General features: G+C 44.2%; 2 long non-coding RNA genes across 4 annotated transcripts in view; one reads left to right on the top strand and one right to left on the bottom strand.

Annotated features, from left to right (window-relative positions):
* Positions 1-20,743, top strand: part of LOC144584822 (uncharacterized) — a 274,399-nt gene that overhangs the window by 90,187 nt on the left and 163,469 nt on the right. The window lies entirely within an intron of this gene.
* LOC140703276 (uncharacterized) lies at positions 4,059-14,725 on the bottom strand. Of its 3 annotated transcripts, XR_013539273.1 has the most exons (5): positions 9,026-14,722; positions 7,341-7,547; positions 5,998-6,173; positions 4,407-4,550; positions 4,059-4,299 (listed from the first exon to the last, which is right to left on the bottom strand). It is a non-coding gene; the product is annotated as an uncharacterized LOC140703276 (long non-coding RNA). The 3 variants fall into 3 exon arrangements; XR_013539271.1 differs by having other exon boundaries at positions 4,059-4,550; positions 9,026-14,725; XR_012082707.2 differs by lacking the exon at positions 4,407-4,550 and having other exon boundaries at positions 9,026-14,719.

Raw genomic sequence — 20,743 nt, 5'->3', positions numbered from 1 at the left:
AAGGCAAGACAGAAATTATTTATCATCAATAATCATGAAGAGAGAAAATTTTTGCAGAAATGACCTAAACGGCAGCCCTCTAAGGGCTGCGGCCCTCTAAGGGCAACAGCCCCTTCCTCTGAGCTCACCTGATCGCCTTGAGTGAGGTCTGGCTTCTTTCATGGCTCTCAAAACTTTCAGCCATTTCCTTCAGGAGCCAGTCGCTGAAAGTCCTGGCGTCGCCTTCCTCCATCAATCCCCGCTCCTCGGCAGTATATTCATGAATATCGGAGATTTCATTTTCCTCCTGCACTCCTGAACTCTGAAGCTCCTCCTGGAGTCCAAGGCAAGACAGAAATTATTTATCATCAATAATCATGAAGAGAGAAAATTTTTGCAGAAATGACCTAAACGGCAGCCCTCTAAGGGCTGCGGCCCTCTAAGGGCAACGGCCCCTTCCTGTGAGCTCACCTGATCGCCTTGAGTGAGGTCTGGCTTCTTTCATGGCTCTCAAAACTTTCAGCCATTTCCTTCAGGAGCCGGTCGCTGAAAGTCCTGGCATCGCCTTCCTCCATCAATCCCCGCTCCTCGGCAGTATATTCATGAATATCGGAGATTTCATTTTCCTCCTGCACTCCTGAACTCTGAAGCTCCTCCTGGAGTCCAAGGCAAGACAGAAATTATTTATCATCAATAATCATGAAGAGAGAAAATTTTTGCAGAAATGACCTAAACGGCAGCCCTCTAAGGGCTGCGGCCCTCTAAGGGCAACAGCCCCTTCCTCTGAGCTCACCTGATCGCCTTGAGTGAGGTCTGGCTTCTTTCATGGCTCTCAAAACTTTCAGCCATTTCCTTCAGGAGCCAGTCGCTGAAAGTCCTGGCGTCGCCTTCCTCCATCAATCCCCGCTCCTCGGCAGTATATTCATGAATATCGGAGATTTCATTTTCCTCCTGCACTCCTGAACTCTGAAGCTCCTCCTGGAGTCCAAGGCAAGACAGAAATTATTTATCATCAATAATCATGAAGAGAGAAAATTTTTGCAGAAATGACCTAAACGGCAGCCCTCTAAGGGCTGCGGCCCTCTAAGGGCAACGGCCCCTTCCTGTGAGCTCACCTGATCGCCTTGAGTGAGGTCTGGCTTCTTTCATGGCTCTCAAAACTTTCAGCCATTTCCTTCAGGAGCCAGTCGCTGAAAGTCCTGGCATCGCCTTCCTCCATCAATCCCCGCTCCTCGGCAGTATATTCATGAATATCGGAGATTTCATTTTCCTCCTGCACTCCTGAACTCTGAAGCTCCTCCTGGAGTCCAAGGCAAGACAGAAATTATTTATCATCAATAATCATGAAGAGAGAAAATTTTTGCAGAAATGACCTAAACGGCAGCCCTCTAAGGGCTGCGGCCCTCTAAGGGCAACAGCCCCTTCCTCTGAGTTCACCTGATCGCCTTGAGTGAGGTCTGGCTTCTTTCATGGCTCTCAAAACTTTCAACCATTTCCTTCAGGAGCCAGTCGCTGAAAGTCCTGGCGTCGCCTTCCTCCATCAATCCCCGCTCCTCGGCAGTATATTCATGAATATCGGAGATTTCATTTTCCTCCTGCACTCCTGAACTCTGAAGCTCCTCCTGGAGTCCAAGGCAAGACAGAAATTATTGATCATCAATAATCATGAAGAGAGAAAATTTTTGCAGAAATGACCTAAACGGCAGCCCTCTAAGGGCTGCGGCCCTCTAAGGGCAACAGCCCCTTCCTCTGAGTTCACCTGATCGCCTTGAGTGAGGTCTGGCTTCTTTCATGGCTCTCAAAACTTTCAGCCATTTCCTTCAGGAGCCAGTCGCTGAAAGTCCTGGCGTCGCCTTCCTCCATCAATCCCCGCTCCTCGGCAGTATATTCATGAATATCGGAGATTTCATTTTCCTCCTGCACTCCTGAACTCTGAAGCTCCTCCTGGAGTCCAAGGCAAGACAGAAATTATTTATCATCAATAATCATGAAGAGAGAAAATTTTTGCAGAAATGACCTAAACGGCAGCCCTCTAAGGGCTGCGGCCCTCTAAGGGCAAGGGCCCCTTCCTGTGAGCTCACCTGATCGCCTTGAGTGAGGTCTGGCTTCTTTCATGGCTCTCAAAACTTTCAGCCATTTCCTTCAGGAGCCAGTCGCTGAAAGTCCTGGCATCGCCTTCCTCCATCAATCCCCGCTCCTCGGCAGTATATTCATGAATATCGGAGATTTCATTTTCCTCCTGCACTCCTGAACTCTGAAGCTCCTCCTGGAGTCCAAGGCAAGACAGAAATTATTTATCATCAATAATCATGAAGAGAGAAAATTTTTGCAGAAATGACCTAAACGGCAGCCCTCTAAGTGCTGCGGCCCTCTAAGGGCAACGGCCCCTTCCTGTGAGCTCACCTGATCGCCTTGAGTGAGGTCTGGCTTCTTTCATGGCTCTCAAAACTTTCAGCCATTTCCTTCAGGAGCCAGTCACTGAAAGTCCTGGCGTCGCCTTCCTCCATCAATCCCCGCTCCTCGGCAGTATATTCATTAATATCGGATTCGGTGCCATCAGGGATTTCATTTTCCTCCTGCACTTGGCTGGTATGCTCTTTCTCTTCTTTAAAAATCTGAAGCTCCTCCTGGAGTCCAAGGCAAGACAGAAATTATTTATCATCAATAATCATGAAGAGAGAATTTTTTTGCAGAAAAGACCTAAACGGCAGCCCTCTAAGGGCTGCGGCCCTCTAAGGGCAACGGCCCCTTCCTCTGAGTTCACCTGATCGCCTTGAGTGAGGTCTGGCTTCTTTCATGGCTCTCAAAACTTTCAGCCATTTCATTCAGGAGCCAGTCGCTGAAAGTCCTGGCGTCGCCTTCCTCCATCAATCCCCGCTCCTGGGCAGTATATTCATGAATATCGGAGATTTCATTTTCCTCCTGCACTCCTGTACTCTGAAGCTCCTCCTGGAGTCCAAGGCAAGACAGAAATTATTTATCATCAATAATCATGAAGAGAGAAATTTTTTGCAGAAATGACCTAAACGGCAGCCCTCTTAGGACTGCAGCCCTCTAAGGGCAACGGCCCCTTCCTCTGAGCTCACCTGATCGCCTTGAGTGCGGTCTGGCTCCTTTCGTAGCTCTCAAAACTTTCAGCCTTTCCATTCAGGAGCCAGTCGCTGAAACTCCTGGCGTCGCCTTCCTCCAGCAATCGCCGCTCCTCGGCAGTATATTCATGAATATCGGATTCGGTGCCATCAGGGATTTCATTTTCCTCCTGCACTTGGCTGGTATGCTCTTTCTGTTCTTTAAAAATCTGAAGCTCCTCCTGGAGTCCAAGGCAAGACAGAAATTATTTATCATCAATAATAATGAAGAGAGAATTTTTTTTGCAGAAATGACCTAAACGGCAGCCCTCTAAGGGCTGCGGCCCTCTAAGGGCAACGGCCCCTTCCTCTGAGCTCACCTGATCGCCTTGAGTGAGGTCTGGCTTCTTTCATGGCTCTCAAAACTTTCAGCCTTTCCATTCAAGAGCCAGTCGCTGAAACTCCTGCCGTCGCCTTCCTCCAGCAATCGCCGCTCCTCGGCAGTATATTCATGAATATCGGATTCGGTGCCATCAGGGATTTCATTTTCCTCCTGCACTTGGCTGGTATGCTCTTTCTGTTCTTTAAAAATCTGAAGCTCCTCCTGGAGTCCAAGGCAAGACAGAAATTATTTATCATAAATAATAATGAAGAGAGAAATTTTTTGCAGAAATGACCTAAACCGCAGCCCTCTAAGTGCTGCGGCCCTCTAAGGGCAACAGCCCCTTCCTCTGAGCTCACCTGATCGCCTTGAGTGAGGTCTGGCTTCTTTCATGGCTCTCAAAACTTTCAGCCTTTCCATTCAGGAGCCCGTCGCTGAAACTCCTGCCGTCGCCTTCCTCCAGCAATCGCCGCTCCTCGGCAGTATATTCATGAATATCGGATTCGGTGCCATCAGGGATTTCATTTTCCTCCTGCACTTGGCTGGTATGCTCTTTCTGTTCTTTAAAAATCTGAAGCTCCTCCTGGAGTCCAAGGCAAGACAGAAATTATTTATCATAAATAATAATTAAGAGAGAAATTTTTTGCAGAAATGACCTAAACGGCAGCCCTCTAAGGTCTGGCCCAAGCAATGGCAGCACCCCCTTCCTCTGAACTTATCTGGTCTTGAGTGGTCTTGTTCCCTTTGTAGGCTTTGCCTGAGATCTCTCCCATTCTCCTCCTGCGCCTGTAGGTTTGTTTCTTTTTCCTCCTGCACCTGGCTGGTCTCCTCTTTCTTTTCTTTAGTATGTGGTGAACTCTGAAGCTTCTCCTGGAGTCCAAGGCAAGACAGAATTCATTTGTGATAAATAATAATCAAGACAGAATTTATTTATCATTAAATTTATTATAAATGGTTGGAGTTTTTGCAAAACCCGCCTTGAGTAGGTTTGGCTTGGAGGGACTTTTCTGGACTGGGGTCACATAGAATATGCCCAGCACTAACCAATCATTCCTTCTCCTGCCTCTGAATTCAGAGAGAGCCCGGCCTCTCTTTGCTCAGTGCTTTTCCTTTCTTTTTATCTGTTGGAAGCAGTGAATCTGTTAATAATCTGTTGCTCAAAGCGCCCCTGTATGTTAGTTTGCCGTTTGATCTGTTCAATTGTATGTAATGAAACCTTAAATTCTATCTACTATCAATGTCTCGGAGTAAGTTTCTGAGACTGTAAGTGCCAGTTAAGGAGAGAGAAAAAGGAGTTGGTCTACTCTCACCAACTTGAGATTCTGTGAATCTCCTATTTCCTTCCTGTCTAGGATAGAGACAATGTGAGAGGAAAACTGTGTGAATCCATGAGAAGCCAGACAATAGAAAGTCATCCTTCCAGGTTTAGAGCTTTGAGGGCATAATTCTTAAAAGCCTAGGTTTGAACCTTTGGGGATTCAAGCACCCTGGTGAAGAATTAGGGTTGCCACTTCATTTTTCTGTCATGCACCACCTCCAAAAAAACATATGGGTGTCATGAATCTGGTCAAAGGCAGGATCTCTTTAATTTGGCTAATTCTATTTGAGTTCAAAAGATTTCCCCCCCAACCTCTGACTCTGCAGCCAAATTCTTAAACCACTGACCTGTACACCCAGCTGTAGCTCACTAGGGCAGAACCATACTAGGAAATGCAGCTATTGTCCTGAGAAGAAGTGATTTCTTAAGAGAGAAAGGACCTTTATTGATCCTATTAGTCGCCCTGTACGATGACTTGCTGAGGGAGGCCGACAGGGGTAAAATATCTTTGTTGGTCCTCCTCGACATCTCGGCGGCCTTCGATACCGTTGACCACGGTATCCTCCTGGGGAGGCTCTCTGAGTTAGGTATCGGTGGCTTGGCTCTGGCCTGGTTCCGTTCCTTCTTGGAGGACCACACCCAGAGAGTGCAGCTTGGGGAGATTATCCAGTAAAAAACTATCATGCATTTTCTGTCTCCGTCCACTGTTTATGTGGATAAGGACATTTGCAAATAAAACCTTCACGTGTGTTTTGCAGATTAGAAAACTACTGAAAAGCTTTTAAAAATTAAGCAAGAGGCACTTTTTGCATCCCTACCAGCTGTCACTAGAAGGTCAGAAATCATATTCATATTTATTCTAGCACAGGGAAAGATGCTGCTCTCCAGGTCAGCTGAAAGGGCTCACCATGCTAGCGTTAGGAAGGGCGAGGCAGTTGCAAGGCATTGGCAACATGGCGCCCATGAAGGCTTCCCTTCTCTCCCTAACCAGTTTATTGTCTTCAGGAACACTGTCCTGGAGCTTTGGTATGCAGAGTGGATAGATGGTCTTCCACCCTACATTTCAGACCTGTGCCGCACTAAGCAAGAAAAAGTGACTGCTGCGGTAGGATGTTCCAAAATCCTAACCAGGGCATTCTGAAAATGACCAGCTGGGACCACCGCAGAGCACACGTCTCCATTCAGAGAGGCATGTTCTCTTTATCCGAGAACTAGCATCCCTCCAGAGCGCTTGCAACTTCTCGTCTCACCTGGCTGGAGGTTTCCATCTCTTGCATCCACACCATTTTCTACCAGACCTGCTATCTGGAGGTAGGGCCCATTTTCTTTGACGATTAGACCAATCCATCCTCTTCCATCGAGATATCTGTTTTCACTGTGGGGCTCAGGTTATGCTGCAATCCATTAATTTCTGAATATTCATCATCTAGATGAGAATGCAAGAGGCCTTAACTTGTTTCATTTGCGACTCACCCTACCATGGACCTCCTCCCCAGTTTCGACATATGATGCTTTTGGACTACAAAAGGCAGAAGACCTCTACATGTTAATGTGCTGCATTTTTATCATGCCCTTCCTCTGAAGAGCTCTGCTTTTTCTTTCCATCTAACCCCTAGTTGTTGCTTCCTCGTCATAAATGTGTCCTACAATCTCTTGGGAACCTTAACTAGGAGGCCACACTAGCTCAGCTGGTCTATATTCTGGACCAGCTGGAGTTTTGGGTTAGTCGCCCCCACAGCGCAACAGAGCAGCCTTCCTGAAACTGGTCCCCTCCAGATATGTCACGTCCCAGCACAAGGCAATGTTGGTAACAGAGGGGTGCCAGGCTGGCCACAGAGGGTTTACAGAGAAGTGTCTTTATTTTGGTGAGGGTGGGTGGACTGCACTTCATGAGATGCCAGTTTTTCAGAAATAACAAAACTGTATCCAATGACACAGTGCTAGTCTGTTGCAAAAACAGTTAAGAGTCTTGTGGTGCCGTAAAGACTTGATTGTTTTATTTGGCATATGTGAAGACGCAGATTAAAGTCCATGAAAAAAATGTATGTGAAATGAAATCTATTAATTATAAAGCAGCTTACTGAATTAATTTTTGCACTGGTGACACTAATTTCTGTTACTTTAAAAAAACACATATAGGGCAAGAGAATGACATAAAACTGAAAAAGGAATTACTAAAAATTCTTGAAGTACGCTTTTAAAGGTAACTTTGAATAGTCTCTAGAAAATGTTATTCATTACATGAGCCAGTAAGGAGCACAGTTACTTCATTTCTACTTGTGTTACTTTTTATGTTTCTCCTCTTCCCCTTAACCTCAAGCCCTTTTTCCTTCCTGTTACCCTTTGTTAAAAATAAAATCTTTTAAAAAAAAAGGAGCACAGTTACTTTATTTCTACTTGTGTTGCTTTGAGAGTGTAACCTTACTGCATCCACATTAACAGAAAGGGCAACGTCTCAACAGTAACCACGTTACTTGTAACTAATTACTGCCAAGCTCTGCCCCACCGGGAACCCTCAGAGATACCTCTGGGAAGTCCAAGAGCAAGAGAGAAGGCAAGGCCCACAGTTGCCCAATCCCCAAATGACTGTTACCCTGTGCCTGATCACAAACGTCCTTTTAGCTACCATTGCTTTGAAGTTCTCCAGGGCTCTTTGGAAACTGTGCTAAGTCAGTAGCCGCCACCACATTGTGTGGCCCTGATCTCCATCCATTCATTGCGTCCTGGATCTCCTGCCGCTCACCTGAGTCCCAGTCGCTATCCCATTCTTCAGAGTCACTGTGCAGGCTTTCTTCGTCTTCTGTAGCAAAAGAACATTTGGACATATTGGAAAAACTCATTTTGCTTAATGGTAAGCCAGTCTGCTCTATCGTTATTTTATTAGTTTGCTTCATTCATCACCTCTCCTGGTGAGGCAACCCAAGGTAGCTCACAATATTAAGTCATACTAAAAACACATTAAAGTATAAGGTCAGAAAAGAGTTGGACGTACACCCAGCATGCTGGGTGCAGGGGCAGAAGGGCTATGGGGCAGGATATAAGCAGCACACTTTGCTTTTTGCTTTGAGACTGAGAGAAGGAATTAAGCAGGATCCCCGCACTTGTTTCTGCTTTTCCTCTGAGAGGCAGCAGGGAAGGCAATGGCGAGCATTCATAGTTAGGAAAAGAGATGCCAGTTGTCCTATGGGAAGAGATATGCATAATGTCTGCTATGTGTGATCCTCGCTATGATTAGGGTGAGTTCCATCGTCTATCTTATGCTTGGAACTCACCTGCAAACGTACTTTGTGATGCTGCCTATTCTCTCCTTACTCCGGTGCTCTTCTCACAAGGCATCTTTGTTTTCTAAAAAGCACCGAGCTCTAGCCCTTTTTGTTTCCCTCTTCTCCTAACGAAACAATCCCTTAAAAGCTGAACTATATGCCATATTCTGAGCTCTGTATTAAAATTAGGGCAAAACATTCGCTGCTTTTATTCTTAAGTGAAGCTGGATTTTGAGCTGAAAGAGGATGGAGGCGTTCACACCCCTTTTTTAAAAAAGCAAAAGCAAAAAGCAAAGCGTGCTGCTTATATACCGCCCCATAGTGCTTCAAGCACTCTCTGGGCGGTTTACAATTTAATAATGCAGGCTACACATTGCCCCCCAGCAAGCTGGGTACTCATTTTACCGACCTTGGAAGGATAGAAGGCTGAGTCAACCTTGAGCCGGCTACCTGGGATTTGAACCCCAGGTCGTGAGCAGTTTTAGCTGCAGTACAGCGGTTTAACCACTGCGCCACAAGGCTCTTTTAACCAAATAAAAAACGAATCTTCCTTCTGTGTGCCCCCCCCCCTGCGCAAAGGTTTCCTGTGCAAATAATCAGGAATCAGCACCTTGAAAAGAAGAATAGCTTCTACTCAGTCAGGTTGGGCAGGTAGAGTTCCTGACAGGAAACTGACACCTGACCCAAACCCATGAACATAAATCTGCAGGATCAGATAGTCTTGGCATTGGTTTTAACCTGTTGTTAAACCACCCAGACTAGTGCTTCTGCATTAATGGGGCAGTATTAATTAATTAATTAAATAATTAAGGGCATTCATGGGGCAATACATGGCAAAATGAAGCATACTGTACTGTTGTTTCTTTGTTGTCACTAGATTGGTCCCATTGGGGCAGGAGGGGAATTCTAACCACAACTTGAAACCTACTGCTGACCCCCAATAAATTAGAATTCTTGCCATCTCAGAAAATATTTCAGAACTCATTTAGTGAAGATTTTGGTCTGATTGGTTTACCCCTGGAGGATGAGCCTCAAAGTATTCAAAACATGGGTCGTTTTGTGGTCCTTCAGTTCTTCATCATGCATATGTTCTTAGATGAGAATTAATGCAGGGGTCGATAGTTCTACAAGGAGAAATGAAACAGAGATGAAGCATCATTCTGGTCATTCGCTGGCAAATCTGAGAGATTTAAACATTTTAAGGCAAGATGGAAACATAAGGAAAAGATCCAAGCATCTGCTTTTTGTTTTCCAGCATTTTATTCCTGTCTCCTCTCATGCTCTGTACCATTTTCTATTTTAAACTCATTACCACTTTTTGCAGGCTGAAATGTTGGTCTTCTCTAGGTCTTTGTCTCCTCCTTTCTCCCTCTCTCTCATGCCCTACTTGGTACGTTCATTCTCTTGTTTCATTGACTCATTCTTTAAAGCCACTTCTTCAAAAATCAGTGTGTTTGATGTCGCCCTTGTGCCAAGTCCAGATCATCATGTTTGAAAGATCTAAGTTCTTAAAAGTGGTGGAAGAGCTTAGTACAGTATAACCAAAGGGGCTCTATGCCTTTTGTCACTAGCCAGAGGATTAACTGATGAGCCAAATTAAAATAAACAAACAAACAAAAGAACAGGTCAATTAAAATTTATGGCAAAATCAACTAGAAGTGACTGCAGTTATTCAGAGTCAGCTGACCTGGTCCTGTTAATGCAATGGTTTCCAACCTTGAGTCTCCAGATGTTCTTTGACTAAAACTCCCAGCATCCTTCATTACTCACTATATTGATCAGGTTTTCTAGGAAGTGTAGTCCCATAGCATCTGAGAACTCAAAGTTGGGAACCACTGTGCCAGTGAACTGAACTGAAAAAGGCCAAGAATGCCATACTGGAGGTTGTGGATTCTCCCATCTCAGCGTAAGCTACCCTAGAAGTGCAAGAGTTTAGGCAACCCAATATGGGGAGTTATAGAAAATACAAAGCTGCCCCCCATACTTTACATCTCCCGGTGCACTGATGAATTCTTAGCTTTGAACATGAGCCACAACATCTGATAAAGTTAAGAAGGGTCAAGCACATGGTGATGCAAGGATGTAATAACCAAGCAAGATGAGGAAAATTCTCTCTCTTTTGGTAAATAACTAGGCATTTCTTAATGACGAACATTTACTGTACTGAAGTTGGTGGCAGTCTATGAAAGCTTACATCGTAACAAATCTATTCATCTCCAGGGTCCCACAATGTTCTTAAAAATATATGGTCCAAGATATCCTGTTCTATCTGTCTGAGGACAATCCACACAAAATGAATTCTCAATGGAAATCAACTAGTTTTACAGATAGACTATCTCTCTGAAAACCACCAAAAGGACCTTCATTATGTTCATAATAATCATTAATGGTGCTGCTAAAAGATTAATTTAAACATCCATAGATCAAAGACAATTTGACCTTTCCCTCTATTTACAGGCTAATGCCTTTCAAGACTTACTCATTAACCTGTTAATCAAGCTGTTCAAGTGGTAGTTTTTCCCTCCCCTTCACTGGTTAGAAATTTGTGGAATTTGCACAGAGGAAGAAAAAGTGGGAGCAATATGTATTCTGCTAAACATCGTTGTTTTGTGAATACTGAACAGAGGATTATTATTTTTTTGCTTTGTTGACACACCTATTACCCGCAGATTTGGGGCTTTTTGAGACCAAAGATTTGAAGTACGGAACCTCAGTCTGGGACATTGCTACATGTTACAAGATTAGGGGCCCTGAAGTTTCAGTTTCATTAATTTCCTTGGAGGCTTCTCCTGTTAAATGTCAGCTGGCGATTATACTTCCCCAGCTCAAAAGCATGGATCCTTGAACTGCCCTTACTCTAGATCTGAGGTTCAGGAGAGTAGTGGGGAGCGCGTCCCAAGATTCCTCCTGGACTGGTCAGCCATTGCCCACGAAGGCTCAAGTGGCTTTCCTGTCAAGGAAGGCCTGTGAACGATTTCACCGACACCCTTCTTTCCTGAAGAGGGGTAGCTTGGCCCCTGTCTTGCTAAACTCCTGCTTTGAAACGTTAGACTTTCCTGAGGGGGAAAAGCCAATGGGTTGAGGGTACTGTGGCGGCTGTGAGGTGAAAGCGGTTCCTGCTCAAATGGCTTCTAAAAAGTGGGGGGAGGGGTGAAGAAAGGAGGCCTGAGAACAGGCAATGGGTTAAAAAAAGAGACCCCGCTCAGCACCCTAAACGCTTGCCTCCTATTAAACACCAAAATTTCCCCTCACATAACCTCCCAGCTTCCTTTATTCCTTTCATTTGCGCTTCCTTGATCCCTATCATCTGTTTTTTATGCGACTATTTTCTTTTGAAGAATGACCTCACGTGCCCAAGCACAGCTGGCGGGGAAAAAACGCAGCTTTCCCCCCTCAGTCAGTGGCTTTACAAGCCAACCCCCCCATATAAATGTAATTAAGGGAAACCCTCGGAGGGGGGAGGGGCTGTGCTGCCCTTCCTTCCCACCCAAGAAAACATGGCTCCCCCACTGCCTTTCGCATCCTCGTCCCTTTTATCAACATTCAGTATGTTTGAGTTGTGGGTTTTGTTGTTTTTTGAACCACTCGTGCCAAAACAGGAACAAATACGACCTTTATTAGAACATTGGAGAGCTATAATGCAGTGGGAGAGTTTATAGAAATGGGATTTTGGGGGGATTTCAGCTCCCAGAATTTGGCCGGCATTCCCCAAGCAGAATTCTAGGAGAAGTCTACAGAAAACAGCTTTTCCTGCCTCTCTGAGTGGTTCGAGCAGCCGGCTTCTCCTTTCACAAACAAGGAAGATGCCCCCAAGCTCCCTGGGAGTTACAGTTCCCTGGGAGGCCACCCTCTCTAGTGCCAAATGGGCAGCTAGACTATCTCTCCCGGGAAGTCCTAAAACCTGATGTTTATATGAGAAGAATCCTGGGTTCAGTTTTTGGTTTATTCAGTAAATAAAAGATCAGAAAGCCGGAAGTGGGAAATACCTGTACTGCCACCTCCGCAAATGTTCTTACTAAGCAGATGGAATAATCATTTAACCTGGGAGAAAGCCGTGGCCGTAATTGCAGCAACAATGCAGTGCAATTAAATGTGTCCTGATGACTGAAACAGAAACATCTTAGGGAGGTATCCTAAAAGCATCGAACCGCATTGAATGAATGGATGAATGAATTGACGGTGTCATGTTTGGAAAGCTCTGTCCCTGTGTTCTGAAGAATTATATTCCCTGCCCGCCTGCCCCAGTTAATCCAAAACAATTCAGGATTGTATACTACTCCTGTTCATTTGTATGCATAGGGTGGGTTGGGAATCTCTGGTCCTTCAGGGGTCCTGGATGACGATTCTTCCTATCCCCCAGCCAAGGCCCTTCAGGATGGAGCTGGCACCAGCTGCAGTCCAAAATGTTTGCAGAGCGGGAGGTACCTCCAGCCCAACACCTGCCCTGTGTACACCTTAGTCACTGGTTTCCTGTCTCCAGGGTCTCGGCAGGAATCTTTTGATTGTCAGCCACTCTCCAGGTTTTCAGCAGAAGCCTTTTTACTAGCGCTTTCCTGAGATCCTTTGAAGGTGGGAATGCTCAGTTGAAAGGCAGAGGGATTTCTAGAGCTGAATTATGGCCCTTTCCAACATCCTGCTTGGTCCTGGGCAGAAAATAATGCTTCCTCGGATACTGTATATGAAATGGAAGGCAGCACACATGGTTCTCTTGCCTTTTCCATTTTATCTTTAAAAAAAAACTTTGAGGTAGGATATGCATAGAGGTAGCGATGATCCCAAGGTAAACATCATAGCTAAGTGGGGATTTTGGTGTGGCTTTTCTTGGACCACGTTTGACACTTTAAGCACCATGTCACTCTGGCAATTGTGTCTAAAGGCTAGTGAATAAAAAGGCCAGGGTCCAGATGCTTTTACACAGACTTTTCATCCCATGCTACCTTTTTTTTCTTGTTTCTGAAGCTTGTTTGTTGTTTAGTCATTTAGTTGGGTCCGACTCTTCGTGAAATCAGAACGAACTCATAGCAACTCTAAATAGGGCTCCCAAGATAAGGGATGTGTTTAGGAAACGGTTCGGCCAGTTCCATTCCCCAGTGAGCTTACTTAACGGCAGGTGAATTCAAACCCAGATCTCCTGTGTCCTAGTCTGTCACATTGTCCACTGAACTACCACGTAGTGTAGGACACCCTTGGGGGCACCCAAAACACACCCCAAAAAAGGCTTAGATAGAGCCCTGTGGCGCAGGGGTTTAACGGCTGTACTGAACTCAAGAGATCCTGCTCACCACCTGAATTGGATCCCAATGGACTTGGGTAGCTGGCTAAAGGATGAGTCCGCCTTCCATCTTTCCAAGGCTGGTAAAATGAGTGCCCAGCTCACTACACACCACTGTGAGGTAAAGTGTGATTTGCATATATTGTACACTGCGCAGAGAGTGGGGTTTAGCGCTGTGGAGTGGTGTATCAATTGAAACGGCTTTAGATTTCTTTTTAAAAGAACAGTCATTAGAGGGTGAAAGGGAGCTATAAAAATCTGTCCCCATTTTTACGTGTGTGTGTGTGTGTGTGTGTGTGTGTGTGTGTGTGTGTGTGTGTGTGTGTGTGTGTGTGTGTGTGTGTGTGTGTGTGTGTGTGTGTGTGTGTGTGTGTGTGTGTGTGTGTGTGTGTGTGTGTGTGTGTGTGTGTGTGTCCCTGAGTCGGAGACTTCTGAAATCCTGTTGCTTCATGCAGGAAATCACATTAAAGGAAGCCCATTGAATCAATGGCGATTTGGTAAGTCCAACCCCTCTGTAAATTCTTTTATTCGAACAGGCCTACTCTGGTTACAACTTACTTCAGGGTAGGTCTGTTTGACTCAACGGCACATAGGGGGCCATTGACTCACCCAATCTCTGCTGCTTCAATTGGCCTCCTCTAGTGTAAGAGGCTACACAAAGCCACAGGTTCTCAGTCAGCATAGAGTGACACAAAGCTGCATCCAATAAATAGAGGTTTCCCAGCTCACTGCAGCCCCACTGGGCCCATAGTGGAGCGCCGGCTCCGTCGTTCGCCATAAGGAGGTGGTTAACAGAGATGACACAGGCTTGCGCTGTGGAGCAAGACGTTAGTAAAGAGAGGAACAGCCCTTCTGTAGGACAATGTGAGGCGGCTGCCGAGGGCTTCTAGCCCTGTAGTTTGATTAGGCATCCTAGAGATGATGGTCATGTGCTCTGAATGGAGAGGCCAAATTGGGAGAGGCCATGATGCACTGCCTGCCTCCAGGCTGAATGCTCAGAGGTCAAGATTTCCCATCTGTTGAGGTCAATTCCTAAGGCCTTAGAAGAATATGACTCTTCTTTTACATAGCTGTGCCAATAATTAAGATGCTATTGCACATACAGGGCATGCATCAAATCTATCTTGACATGTTAAATGATTAACAGCACGACTACAGCCTCTCCCCCTCAATGAATTCTCAACACATTTTGTGTCTCTCTAGCAATCTCAACAGTCTAGCTAGAGATCTCAGCATCATGCTGGCACGTGTACACTGATTTTCTGGAGTTTAAGGACCTCGGGTGATAAATAAAGTCATGGCACAAATCCAAAAGTGTGAATATATTTATTTGTGTATTTCATGCAAACCTGCCTTTCCAGTTAAATTATCGTGCTTGGTGTGGTTAGAAACAAATTGCAGACAGGTGAAGAGCAGCTGAATCAATAAATCCATAAAAAAAATCACAACCATCAAAACAATTCAACCCGTCATAAAAATCACTTCAGTGCAAGAGTTTAAAAGCCCAGTGTGGAAAGATGTGTTCACAAATTTCTCTCTAAAACCAGCAAGAGGGGGATCTGATGGGATCCCCAAGGGAAGTGCGTGTCACAATCGGAGGGTAGCAACAGAGGTCTCCACAGGCAACGGTGCCCTCAAGGGGTACCTCTATGGCTTGTTTTTGCTTGAGGGAGGTTAAAGTGACGGAAGGCTCATAGCTTACATCGCATTTGTATCTTCTTCATCATCATCATTTGCTCAGGAAAACAAAAAGAAAGTGAAGCAGACTTCTGGCTTGACGCCGCAACGAGACAGCAGCAGGAGGTCAGAGCTCTGTCCCCTGGGCTGAATTCTGACCTGTTTGGGACACCCCAGGGTGTCAGAACCACCCCGGAGAGGTGGTGAACTGGGGAGGAAGACTGTTGATCACGGGGGAGACGGCGGTCACCCCCGTTCGATCCAGGAAACTCCCTAATCAGCCAACAGGCAGAAATAAGCAAATTTTTGCTTGCAAGTCGTCGGCGGCCGACTAATAAGAAACAACATCAAGCTTTGCAACATCAATGTTACTACAGGTGAGATATATTTTTACAACTAATTGTGATTACCCTGGAGAAGACAATTCCTATATACAGGAAAAAGAACCTTCTATCACTCCCATGAATCATTAGCGGCAGACAATCTGAAGAGAGGGATAGTTGATATGAAGAAATAATTTGAAGATTAATGGGATATTACCTATTCATTCAAATACTTTTAAAATACTTTAAGAATATTATAATTTGGTGTTATAGATCTTAAAGAACTTTCTCATAAGTTATTACTAGATAAGTCTCGACTCATGTTTTGTCTATTTGAGGTCTTTTGGCATAACACCTAGGAACACTGACCTTGAGCACTTCACTTCTGTTTAAGGCTTGGAAACTTGTTTATTGCTCTTTGACTTTTTTTTATGCCTGGCTGGGTAAATTAACCCTAAAGTGGATTTTTCTCTAGGACCTTGAGAATATTGTATACTATGAAAGCAGTTATGATAGTAGCCATATTATATATCAAAATATGTACATGAATGGTTTGAATGTTTGAAAGATGTTTGGAATTTGGGGGATAACTGGAAAGACACTGAGATGTACAAAAACAAATAATTGTAAGCAAAATATGTAACACAATGTTCGATAAGCACAAATTAATGTAGACAGATTGAAAAACTAATAAAATGTATTTTTTTAAAAGTAAGTGAAGCAGCCTCTGTCCTGCCTATCTAGATACCAGGTGTGTGGTCTTATTAGGCTGGGTGCTGAGAGTCAAGCCAGAATCGATGTGAATGTATATTTTTATTCATGATGTACAGGTTTGTTTGTTTTAAATATAAGCAGCAATGACTGTGAGATAGCCAACAGGGGATTCCACCCATCCCCAGCAAATTCCAAATGAATTTTTGTCACCTTCAAAAGCATCAGTTTCCAGATGATGTTCAGTCATTATTTCCACTTTCCCAAGGCTGCTTCTATTTTTAAGCCCTGCAAAGGACATACAAAGGTGCATGTAGTACTGTGGTGTAGTTGGTCAAGAGAGGTGTGTTATACTTTGCCAGTTCAAAGACTAGCCCTTGCACACGAGAAGAGGGTAGCCTTGTCTACTTCCTGGAAGCATCTCTAGTCCAGGTACTTTTAATCCCTTTCAACGGAGATGTGGATGCATCTTTCTTCTTGAAAAGGACTTAAGGTGGCTTGGCTATAAAAAAAGGCCAATGCTATTTTAGGCTGCATCAATGGAAGTATAGTCTCTAACTCCTCCGAGGTGCTAGTTCCACCATATTTAGCACTGGTTAGGCCTCCCCTTGAGTCTTGTGTCCAGTTATAGATACTGCACTTTAAGAAGGATGCCAACAAACTGGAACAAGTTGAGAAGAGGCCAACAAGGATGATCAGGGGACTAAAAACTGAGTTTGATGAGGAAAGACTGAACCTTGAAAAAAGTAGACTGTTTAACCTTGGAAAAAAAAGAAGACTGAGAGGAGACAGGAGAGCAGTTTTCATATACAGTGGTGTCTTGAGTTACGAACTTAATCTGTTCCAGAAGACGGTTGTAACTCATATTGGTCGTAACTGCCCAGAGTAGACCCTTGGTCTAGATGGGTGGGATAAAAATTTAACTAATTAATTAATTAATTAAATAGTAACTCCAAAGCACCATTTCCCATAGGAATACACTAAAACACAATTAATCCGTTCCGGCCGAACCCCTCCCCCATTTAAAAAACACAGTAAAAAACACACTGCAAGAGCCATCAAAGCACAGAAACACAACCCCCTAACCCTGAAATCAAACAAACCCATTCCATCAGGAACTATAAAACACACTGCAAGACTCATCAGAAACATGATTAATCTGTTCCAGCTGAACCCCCCCCAACTAAAAAACACACTGCAAGAGCCATCAAAGCACAGAAACACACACACACAGGCACAGAATCAAACAAACCCATTTCATCAGGAACTAAAAAAACACACTGCAAGACCCATCAGAAATGAGATTAATCCGTTCCAGCCGAACCCCCCTCCCACTAAAAACACACTAAAAAACACACCGCAGGACGCATCACAGCATAGAAACAACTCCACCACCCAGCCCAAACCCACACTGCAAAACCCACACAGAACAGGCAGTTTCTGAAAAGCAGAAAGCAGCACCTTACCTTACCAGGCAGTCCAAAGCCTCCTCCGATCACACACTCTCTAACTGCTGGGGCGAAAGAGCTGCAAAGAAGCAGCCTCTTCGCCGACCAACGGTTAGCAGTTCAAATTTCCCCACCTTTTTTCCAATCGTAACCCAAAGCTCTGGTCGCTTACTCAAAGCAAAATTTTGCAAGCGAAGCTGTTCATAACTCGAAAAGGTCATAAGTCAGGAAATTCGTAAGTCGAGGCACCGCTGTACTTGAGAGGTTGTCTTAGAGAGGAAGGACACGATCTGCTAAAGATGTCATATTTAGAATAATGGCCTATCAGATTAGGTAAATGACAGTATCAGATTTTAGTTCCATAGGCTAATCACTCATATTTGGAAAATGACTTAAATTGTTTTATTTAAAAAAACATTATGTAGCATACATATTTTTTGTCTTTACTTAAATGTCAGTGTGTTCATTGTATATAGATTTGCAGTGGGATTAAGGTCTTTTCCTGAACTTTGTTCATTTTATACAATTTTTACTGTGAAAAAGTGCATTTTATTTCAGCTTGGATAACAGTTTACCAAAATGTAAATATTGCATGAATATACAGAATATACATAACTAAGTTCTATTTCATGAATAACCTTTGAACTGTTGTTGTTCAAAGAGTGCCCCTGGCTGCCAGATGGGTGTTTTATACATCAAATCAACCAATCAATATTGTTACTGTTTAGTTGTTAAGTCATGTCCAACTTTTTGTGACCCCACGGACCAGAGCACACCAAGCCCTCCTGTCTTCCACTGCCTCCCGGAGTTGGGTCAAATTCATGTTAGTTGCTTTGCAGACACTGTCCAACCATCTCATCCTCTGTCGTCCCCTTCTCCTCTTGCCCTCACACTTTCCCAACATCAGGTCCTTTTCCAGGGAGTCTTCTCTTCTCATGAGATGACCAAAGTATTGAAGCCTCAGCTTCAGGATCTGTCCTTCCAGTGAGCACTCAGGGTTGATTTCATTCAGAATGGATAGGACTGTTCTCCTTGCAGTCCAGGGGACTCTCAAGAGTCTCCTCCGTCACCACAATTCAAAAGCATTAATTCTTTGGCAGTCAACCTTCTTTATGGTCCAGCTCTCGCTTCCATACATCACTACTGAAAAAAACCATAGCCTTGACTATGTGGACCTTTGTTGGCAAGGGGATGACTCTGCTTTTGAAGTTGCTGTCTAGGTTTGTCATCGCTTTCCTTCCAAGAAGCAGGTTTATTTTAATTTCTCAATGATCCTGGAGCCCAAGGAAATGAAATCTGTCACTGCCTCCATATCTTTCCCTTCTATTTGCCAGGAGGTGAGGGGACCAGTGGCCATGATCTTAGGGTTTTTTTTCATGTTGAGCTTCAGACCTATTTTTGCGCTCTCCTCTTTCACCCACATTAAGAGGTTCTTTAATTCCTCCTCACTTTCTGCCATCAGAGTGGTATTATCTGCATATCTGGATTATCCAGGACATCCAGATCTTTCTGGTATAATTCCTCTGTGTATTCTTGCCATCTCTTCTTGATGTCTTCTGCTTCTGTAAGGTCATTACCATTTTTGTCCTTTATCATGTCCATGGCCAAAATGTTCTTTAATAGCTCCAGTTTTCTTGAACAGATCTCTGGTTTTTCCCCCTTTCTATTTTTCCTCTATATCTTTGAACAGTTCATTTAAGAAGGCCCTCTTGTCTCTCCTTGCTATTCTCTGGAAGTCTGCATTCAATTTTCTGTAACTTTCCCTATCTCCCTTGCATTTTGTTTCGCTTCTTTTCTCTGCTACAGTGGGGTCTTTACTTGAGAATTTAATCCGTATTGGAAGGTGGTTCTCAAGTCAAAAAGTCTGTAAGTCAAGTCTCCATTGACCTACAGTGCATTGAAAACCGATTAATCCCGTAACAGGCCGTTTTTGTTCCATTTTGGTTTTTTTCTGGTCTGTAAGTCAAATCTCAGGCTGCAAGTCAAACCTAAATTTTGCGGCCAGAGAAGTCTGTAACTCAAGAAGTCTGTAAGTCAAGCCGTCTGTAAGTCAAGGGTCCACTGTATTTGTAAGGCCTCGCTGGACAGCCACTTTGCTTTCTTGCATTTCCTTTTCTTTGGCATGTTCTTGTTGCTTTCACCTGTACAATGTTACAAGCCTCCATCCATAGTTCTTCAGGCACTCTGTCCACCAAATTGAGTTCCTTAAATCTGTTCTTCACTTCCACTGTGTATTCATAAGGGATGTGGTTTAGATTATACCTGACTAGCCCAGTGGTTTTTCCTACTCTCTTCAGTTTAAGTTTGAATTTTGCTGTAAGAAGCTGATGATCAGAGCCACAATCAGCCCCAGGTCTTGTTTTTGCTGACTGTATAGAGCTTCTCCATCTTTGGCTGCAGGGAATATAATCAATCTGATTACGGTATTGCCCGTCTGGTGATGCCCATGTGTAGAGTCACCTCTTGTGCTGTTGAAAAAGAGTGTGATGACCAGCTTGTTCTCTTGACAAAACTCTATTAGCGTTTCCCTGCTTCGTTCTGAACTCCAAGGCCAAACCTACCTGTTCCTTTTATCTCTTGACTCCCTACTTTAGCATTCCAGTCCCCTAGAATGAGAAGAACACCTTTCTTTGGCGTCAGTTCTAGAAGATGTTGTAAGTCTTCATAGAATTGGTCAATTTCAGCCTCTTCAGCATCAGTTGTTGGTACATAAACTAGGATGACTGTGATGTTGAAAGGTTCTCCTTGGATTCGTATTGACATCATTCTATCATTTTTGAGATTGTATCCCAGTACAGCTTTCCCCACTTTTTTGTTGACTATGATGGCTACTCCATTTCTTCTATGGGATTCTTGCCCACAATAGTAGATACGATAATCATCTGAATAGAATTCGCCCATTCTCATCCAATTTAGTTCACTGACACCCAGGATGTCAATGTTTATTCTTGCCATCTCCTGTTTGACCACATCCAGCTTCCCAAGGTTCACAGATCTTACATTCCAGGTTCCTATGCAGTATTTTTCTTTACAGCATCAGACTTCCCTTTCACTTCCAGGCACGTCCACAGCTGAGCGTCCTTTCAGCTTTGGCCCAATCACTTCATTGGCTCTGGAGCTATTTGTCCTTGTCCTCTGCTTTTCCTCAGTGGCATGTTGGATGCCTCCTGAGAGCCTCATCTTCCAGTGACATATATTTTTGCCTTTTGTTTCTGTCCATGGATTTTTCTTGGCAAATATAGTGGAGTGGCTTGCTAGTTCCTGCTCCAGATGGATCGTGTTTAGTCTGAACTCTCCACTAT

The sequence above is a fragment of the Pogona vitticeps genome, chromosome 1 (genome assembly GCF_051106095.1).
Source record: "Pogona vitticeps strain Pit_001003342236 chromosome 1, PviZW2.1, whole genome shotgun sequence".
Lineage (NCBI taxonomy): Eukaryota > Metazoa > Chordata > Lepidosauria > Squamata > Agamidae > Pogona > Pogona vitticeps.
The sequence above is the reverse complement of the archived record's forward strand: the minus strand, read 5'-3'. Positions and strand labels throughout refer to the sequence as shown.